Source organism: Myotis myotis, unplaced genomic scaffold (assembly GCF_014108235.1).
Source record: "Myotis myotis isolate mMyoMyo1 unplaced genomic scaffold, mMyoMyo1.p scaffold_m19_p_2, whole genome shotgun sequence".
NCBI classification, from domain to species: domain Eukaryota; kingdom Metazoa; phylum Chordata; class Mammalia; order Chiroptera; family Vespertilionidae; genus Myotis; species Myotis myotis.
The window spans coordinates 81,550,730-81,559,764 of NW_023416324.1; positions in this window are offsets into that span (position 1 = coordinate 81,550,730).

A 9,035-nucleotide genomic window follows, 5' to 3' on the forward strand; every position below is an offset into this window, starting at 1 on the left:
TTTTCTCTCAAATCAATAAAATAATAAAAATAAATAAAATTATTGTGTTTTACCTGATAACACAAAGTAAATCACAAAAAACTGTACTTACATATCCATATATATGTATACACACATATGCATAGTATAATAGTGTATATGTATTTGTATATAAGAAGTACAGTCAACTTTTAAATATGCATAATCTATACTAATAAAAAGGTAATATGCTAATTAGAGCAGATGATTTCCAGATGTCCTTCCGGACAAAGCCACAGTGGCTGCCCGAGGCTCAGGCAGCCATGGAGGCCAGCAGTGGCAGCAGCAGAGGCGTGAGGGGGGCATCGCCTTCCCCTGATTGGCCGGTTGCCTCCCACAGAGGGATGCCATACTGCGGCTTAGGCCCGCTCCCCAAGCCATCAGTAGGACATTCCATGAGGGCTCCTGAACTGTGAGAGGGGGCAGGCTGGGCTGAGGGACTCCCCACCTCCAGTGCATGAATTTTCATGCACTGGGTCTCCAGTACCTAATATTTATCAAGTACTTACTACTTCATACACTATTTTAAACATTGTCTATCTCGGTTATTCATCGCAATTGCTCTGTTAGGGAGGTACTCCATCACCCCTTCTTCCATTTTATGGGTGAGAAACTAAGGCACAGAAGTTCAAGTACAAGTTCATAGGGTTGGCACATGTAAGAGGTAGGACTAGGAACCATGCATTCCAACTCTAGAAGCCATGTTTATTACCACATGAAATGGCAGTTAATAAAAAAAAATAACTTCAGGAATGGGTTTAACATTTATATTTGAATATAGCTTTGGCTGCTGTTTGGAGAATATATACCTCAAAATCAAGTAGTGAAAGTGCTAATTAAAATGAAATAAAAAGGCTAAATTGAACTTTTTTTTTTTTTTTTTTTTTTTTTTACTGCTGGAGAGAAACTATATCACCTCTCAGAAGATTGCCAAACATCAATTTAAAGTAAAATAGGCTTACCTCAGTAAGATTTCTGTTTAATTCTTGACCTTAGCTAATGCCCAAAGCCTCGCATTGTATGTGTGTGTTGTTTGTGATGGTCTGGGGTCAGCCTCATTACTTCCATCTATGCACTGACGGTTTGAAGACACCTTATGACTTTGGTCGGCACACAGTTTTGCTTTTGCTTCTTGCATGCAGGCCCTGACATCTCCTAGAAACCCGGGCCCCCTATGCCATTGTGTTAGTTAAGAATGCACTTGGCCCCAAGTAACAGAAAATCCAGTTCACAGGAGCTTAAACAAATAAGGGTTTATTTTTCTCATGTAGTGAGTAGCCAGAAGCGAGGCAGCTGCTGGTATTGGTTTAGCTGTGCAACTTTATCAGAGTTGGAGTCTGCAGTGCTCTTGGCCTTGCCTTCATGTTTGCGATATGGTAGTTGCCCCTGCAAACATTCCAGGCAGGCAGCGTGGGGACAGGCAGCGCCAGCCCTGTCGATTTCTTTAAAACAACAGCAAATCTTTTTTAAAAATTGATTTGAGGAAGAGAGAGGAAGGAAGAAAGGAAAGGAGGAAGGGAGAGAGAGAGAGAGAGAGAGAGAGAGAGAGAGAGAGAGAGAGAGAGATCTGTTGTTCCACTTAGTTATGTATTCATTGGTTGATTCTTATATGTGCACCTGTAACCTTGGCATATTGGTACGACACTAACTAACTGAGCTATCTCGCTAGGACAGCAAATCTTCTTAAAAGACCTTGTGTTCTTCCCCTCTCCCTCTGCCTTCCAGGGACTTAGTTGGGACTGGGTCACTATTGGCTATAAAGCAGGCTGGGAAAAGCATTTGGGCTGCATGGGAATAGGAAGTTGAATATGGGTGTCAAGTAGCTAATCTAATCTAATAAAAGAGAAACATGCAAATTGACTGCACCTCCCCTATGCCCCAAGCCACGCCCACCAGCCAATCCGAGCAACTATATGCAAATTAACCCAACCAAGATGGCGGCCAGCAGCCATGGAGCTGGAGCAAGCAGGAGGCTTGATTGCCCGGTGATGGAGGAAGCCAAGCTTCCTGCCTGCCCTGCCTGGCTGTGGCCTCCACTCAAGGCAACAAAGTTTCAATTATAGAAGATAGATAAATCCCAGATACCTGCTTCCAGCCAGCCTCCACTGGGAGCTTGGGTGGCTGGGGTCGTGGCCAGCCTGAAAACAGCCATCAGCCACTCACCCAGACTGGCAAGGCACCCCAGCGGGGACCCCTACCCTGAAGGGGGTGTGGCCAGCCTGAAAATAGCCCTCAGCCACTCACCCAGACTGGCCAGGCACCCCAGTGGGGACCCCCACCCTGAAGGTGCTGTGGCCAGCCTGTAAACACCCATCAGCCCCTCACCCAGGCTGGCCAGGCACCCCAGCGGGACCCCCACCCTGATCCAGGACACCCTTCAGGACAAACCAGCCGGCCCCCACCCATGCACCAGGCCTCTACCCTATATAATAAAAGGGTAATATGAAAATTGACCCTAACAGCAGAACAACTGGGAATGACTGGTCACTATGATACACACTGACCACCAGGGGGCAGACACTCAATGCAGGAGCTGCCCCCTGGTGGTCAGTGCACTCCCACAGGGGGAGCTCTGCTCAGCCACAAGCCAGGCTGCTGGCTGCCAGTACGGCAGTGGTGGTGGGAGCCTCTCCTGTCTCCTCAGCAGCGCTAAAAATGTCCGACTGCCAGCTTAGGCCCAATCCCCCGAGGAGTGGGCCTAAGCCAGCAGGTGGTCATCCCCTGAGGGGTCCCAGACTGCGAGAGGGCACAGGCCGGGCTGAGGGACCCTCCCGAGTGCACAAATTTTTGTGCACCAGGCCTCTAGTTTTATATATTTATATGTGTTTGCCCTAACATCTCAATAGACCTTCTATTTTAAGGAGTAGGCTGAATGACAGAATTGTGTAATCAAATAACTTTCAAACTCATGATATAAAGCAACTGGGGCTAAATCATATATTTCTCTTTTATAACCTTTTATAACATGTAGTTTGATCTTTTAAACATTGGGCCCTAAAATTTTCTTTAAAATTCTAGAAGCACAGTGCACAATATTCATGCACTTGGGGGAGCCCTCAGCTCATCCTGAGCCTTCTTGCAGTCCAGGGGCCCTCAGGGGATGTCCTAAGCTGGCAGTTGGACATCCTTAGTGCTGCTGCAGAGGCGGGAGAGGTTCCTGCCACCACCTCTGCGCTTGCCAGCCGTGAGCCCAGCTTGTGGCTGAGTGGTGCTCCCCCTGTGGGAGTGCACTGACTACCAGGGGGCAGCGCCTGCATTGAGTGTCTGCCCCCTGGTGGTCAGTGTGTGTCATAGGGATGGGTTGTTCCGCCATTTGGTCGATTTGCATATTAGCCTTTTATTATATAGGATTCATTTTCATTGTCATGAAGAAATGACTTCTTAAGCAAGGGTAAACTTTAATTAAGATCCTGTCTAATGATCTCAAATTCCAACATGTTGGGTTTCTAACTAGTGGGATTTTACTATACTCCACTTGTTCAAACAATGTTTGCTTCCACACCTATGCTCACTTGAACAAGATTAACATAGCAGAGCTTAAATAAAATTACTGTTTTAATAGAACTTTAAAAAAGTTAGCATTAACTATTATTATGTTTTATTCTAACTCACTAGCATGCATTCTTGGAAACAAAAAGGACATTTAAGATGGAATTTTGCAGCCTAATTTCAAATAGAAAAGTTAACCCATATCTTATATAATAAAGAGCTAATATGCTAATTAGACCAGATGGCAGAATGACCTTCCAGAATGACCTTCCGGAACAACCAGTGGGTGGGGAGCCAGGGGCGGGGCTGGGGCTGCAAGGCAGCAGCCGAGGTGGCAGAGCCTCTTGCATGAATTTTGTGCATTGGGCCTCTAGTGGTAGTTATGTTTCTTCAAAAATTCAATCTGTAAAATAAGAGGAAAAGTTAAAATAAGTTGTGGAAAACAAGCAAATAATACTTTTAAAGAATAACTAATAATGAGAGATGGAGAGCATAGCATCCAACTGCTGGTGGTGGGTTCTCTTTGGGAAGCAGGTTATGGGCCAAGTTTTATCATCCATACTGAGACAGTTTGAAAGTGAAAGGGACACATTTAATAATTATGCCAGGATGTGAGGCAGAAATCGGCACCGTTTCAGGCAAGGCAGGATGGGGTAGTCCCTTGAATTGGACTTGGGTTTGAATCCACGCTCAAAAATTATGGATTCATTAATCACAAGAAACTTTAATAATTTGCATCATGTTTTTCTGAACTATTTCATTTTGTCCAGTTTTGTATTACATGTGTGATTTGAAGAGTCAGTAAAGATTTAAAAAATATGGACAATGTGAGACTTGTACTTTAAAAATATTCAGAAACTAAAAACCATTTTGTTTTTATATTAGTGCTGTAATTTTACATAGCAAACTGCCAGTTGATGGAAGTTTCCTTTTATAGCTTATTCATTCAATTTGAGTAATAGTTTTTAGAACTATGTTATATATTAGATGTTATATTATGTTTCTTAATCCTTGTACTACCCTATGAAGTAAGAATTCCAAATCTAATTTTAAAAAAAAAATTACCTCTGTGAGGGAAAATGACTTGCCCAAATCACATGGCTGGTAAGTGGTAGAGTTTAGAATCAAAGGCAAGTCCTGTGATTCTGCCCCTTATTATATGGCTATTTTGAATATTAATACAGATTATCTTTACTCTGATAAGTATGTGCTTAAAATATGTACCGTACTCTCAAGTGTGTTTTTTATTACATTTCTAATAAAAATCATTTCTATAAGAGTGCATCTCTAATTTTATAATGGTATCAGTGGGAAAATAAAAGAGGCTATATGAGCTTTAATGCCCATAAATGGCAGAGATGTCAGAATTATAAGCCCAGGATTTGAAGACAGGGAAAAAGTCAGCAATGTCAAAGTACTATTGTTATCAATCTAAGATATATCTCACAAGATTTCCTTGAACCCTGAACTTTGCCACAATACAGTTAATTGTAAAGTAGGTGAGATATAAGACAAGAAACATCCCATACCTACCAGAGGGGTTTAGTGCATTGCATAAGTCCCAGAGCTATTGTTATAAGTGATTTAACTTATAATGAAAGCATAATTTGAGATTTAATGATAAAGATCTCATGTCTCATTTACACATTTAGGTATAAAATAATTTTTAAAAATTCCAGGTCAATTTATCCAGTACAAAATAAAGATGCCAGAAATAAATAACAGCTGTTTAACCATGTACAACAACATTGCACCACTGTTCAGGACAGGAGGCACAGATGAATTATGCTGATAGGCTGTGAAGTGGCAACATTATTTGTGCCTTTTCTTTTAGCCATCAGTCTTGAGTTCTCCATTACCCACTTCTTTTTAAATGATTCTACTGAAAAATGCAAAGTAGCTCAATCCATTCATTTTCCTTAAGTTCCCTTAAAATAAAACACCAGAGCTGTAATTTGCTAATCATATTTCATCATTCATGACAATCACTGCAGAGAGTTATGGTTGTTGAAATTGCTGAGCGTCTGTGTGGCTGTTATTGTATGAAGGCCCATTTGGCAATGGAAAAATGTGTTGATCAAAGCAATTCATGGCATCACAGATTTCATACAGAAATATAGGTCCTGATAGAGATTTATTTTTACCTCTAGCTGCTCTCAATTTTCTATGACAACAACAACCGTTATTGACCTAGATGTTCAAAACAGTGAATTAATCCTTCCAGTTGGGTGAAGGCCATGAGAGTTGGATAAGAAGGAAACTCTTCCTTTTAGATATGAGTCAGCATAGTGGCTCCAATTCCAGTTGAAAATGTCTCTGTTGGTGACTTAGCAATGGTCCAACTGACTAGCATTGTTGCCGAGCTGTCTGGACCACATGACTCTTGATACACAACTAATCTATTGACTAATCTATCATGTTGATGCTGTAAATAAGTATTTCCAAGAACCCATTCATTTATTCAGAAAGATAAGTAATATTTATAAGCCAAACTATTTTGCTGAATGTTTCAAAAACACATCAAATATTTTATTTAATCTCTCAACAACTTTAAAAGGTGGGTATTATTATTTCAATGTTATAAAGAAGGAAGCTAAGCCTCAGAGAGGTTAAAGTCACTTGCTAAAGTCATACAAGTATTAATAGCTGAACTGAGTTTGATTTCAGGTCACTGGTTTCCAAGGTCTTTGTTGTCTTCTCTAGATTACACTGCTTCTCAGTAGCTGGGTCCACAAAAGAAAATTTTATGCATGGATGATAGGCTCACAAGCAGTCAGCAGCCTGGCTGGTGTGGCTCAGTGGTTGAGTGGGTGGCTTAGTGGTTGATTATCAACCTAAGAAACAAGAGGTCATGGCTTGAATTCTGGTAAGGGCACATGCCCCAGTTGCGGTCTTGATCCCCAGTAAGGGATGTGCAGGAGGCAGCTGATCGATGATTTTCTCTCAGTGTTTTTATCTCTCTATCCCTCTCCCTTCCTCTCTCTCTAAAAAAATCAATAAGAATATATTAAACAAAAACAAACAAGCAAAAAAAAAACAGTCAGCAGATGAAAACCTAAATTTATTTAGCAGGCATGAAGAAGTATAGATCAATGATCCTTGGATCAACAAATTTCCATAAAACATATGCCATTTCAGAATTCCCATAAAAAATGAGCTCTTGGTGGTAGCTTGTCCAAGCCTTCTTTTCCAGGGGTTCATGTTTGGCCTTCCCCCACTGCCTAACAGCTCACTGGCACACCAAACCCCTTTGCCCCCATTGTAGTGTGGGAGACTCGCTTTACAAACAGAGATGTTTACAGAGTACCTATTTCAGATCTTAACCTCACTGAGTAGACACCCATAATAAGGCTGGGGGCTCAGTCTCCATTTTAGATCTTTGGTTTTTCCTATGACTATTGTCATGTTGGAGTAAAAACGGTGGAACTAATGAATGGAAGAATGAGAAGTCCTTTCTGTGACATCTCTAGTATGACATCAGGTTATCTTCCATAGCACCTGAGTCTGTGTCTCATCTCTATCCCTTAGTGGCCGAGTAGCTTGGTCAGCCCATTTCATCTTTCTAGGCTTTGCTGAAAAGAGGCAGCCTTATAAGTGTCCTGTGAGAATGAACTGGGATGGTATAGATGAGAGCAGTCTAGAAAGTATAAAATACTCTATAGACTTAAGATATTAGGTTGTCTACTGCCTCCTTTTCTGCAGATACTCCCCACTGAGTTGCCTAAAATAAATAAATATGAAATGACATTAGGATTTGAAACTATTTGAGGGATTCTAACTCCAGTGATAGTGAAAATGTTTGCCCTGGAAGAGTAGGGACTTTCTCTTTTTTGTTCCCACAGTAACTATTACTGATATATCCCTTCCTTGTAGAACTTACCCCAGAGAATTGTGAATGTCTGTTTACATGTCTGTTTTCTCTCCTCAAGAACAGGGAGCCAATCTTAGTCATATTTTTATCCACAGTGCTTGACATTGAACCTGGCACACAATAAGGACTCAATAACTGTTTAATGATATGAGTAATATTTGCTAAGCATTTACTCTAGGCCACTGTTTTAAGTACACTACAAATATAAATTTATTTAATCCTCACAACAATAAAATTATCTACATTTTATCTATGAGGGAGCTGGGGTGAGGTTCAGAAATATTAAGTAACCTACTGAGTCATGCGGTGGTGGATCTGGGCTTTGTGGGATATGAACCAGGTGTTTTGACTTCAGACTGCTCTTAACTCTATACTCTCCTGCCTTTAAGACATCATTGTCAAAGCTTGGACAATAAAGGAAACTATAGCTAAAAGAAAAATGTTATTTCTTCAATTATTTTATATATAAACATAATTCTACCACCTAAAGGTAGCTATACTTGATATTTTTCTTCATTCTGTAGGTAATATTTTGTATACTTAAATTTATACTGTAAATGAATTTATAGGTTTGTTTTTACTTTTATCATATTGTGTTCATTTTAATGATAAAAATATTCTTGCATAAATGGGTAGATCATTATTTAGTCAACCATTCTCCCATAATTGGGCACTGTATTTCTCTTCCTAATTTAGGTGATTCCCTAATTAACAGTTTTGTGCATAAATCTTTTCTATAGATTATATTTTTGTGTGGTTCACAGAAGTGGATGTTATTGAGATTTATTTTATACACAATGCCAAATTGCTAGCTCCAAAGACAGTACTAATTTACACCCTTACCAGTAGGGTCTGAGCAGGCCTTTGATGCTGGAGAGGAGGTTTTGGGGGAGGAGAGTACAGAGATGGGAGGGTTCTGAGCAAGACGGAGACCAGGAAGCACCAGGAAGCAGTGAGTTGCCTACTTCAAAGTGTTAAGCAGGACTGGTCTTTGACACATAAGCCCTTCATCCACTTAGAAGAAGTGGAATGAAACAAAAGCTTCCCAAAGAGGAAGTAGAATTCTGTAGTCTTAGGCTGCACTTCCTTTGTCTAAGGATCTGAACGGCTCCATTCTTACTAAGTGTGGCAAGCCATTAGGACTTAGTTCATCAGCAGAATGATGATGTTGTCCTAAATTTGACTAACAGATAATAAAACATTTCAAAGGCAAAGCAACTCAAAGAAAATATTCTTAGAATTGTCTCTTTCTCTGAACACATGTGTGCATGTACCTATGTGTAAGTGGGATGGTGGTTGAGTGGGGTAGGGGTGTCAGTTTGAGAAGAGTTGCCAGTAAGAGAAATCAAAGGATCGACTTTGCCATTTTGCAGGTTTTCTGCGCTTGTTTTGTGAGGGTTGGCACACTGCAGTGAATTTAGAACACCATGCTGAGGTCTTTTCATTAATACCTGGGAGGCCTATGGCACTTCAGTAGAGGAATTATAAATATATAATTCACCAAGTGTCTAACTTCATATCTTGTAAAATCCCAGTTTTAATTATCTAAGAAAAGCATTTACTTTTCTCTGCCTTTATCTTATGCCTTGAGTGGGTTTTCTGGCTTTCTCCATCCTTTTTCTCCCTCCTTTTTCTCTTCTCTTTAACTCACTAGCAA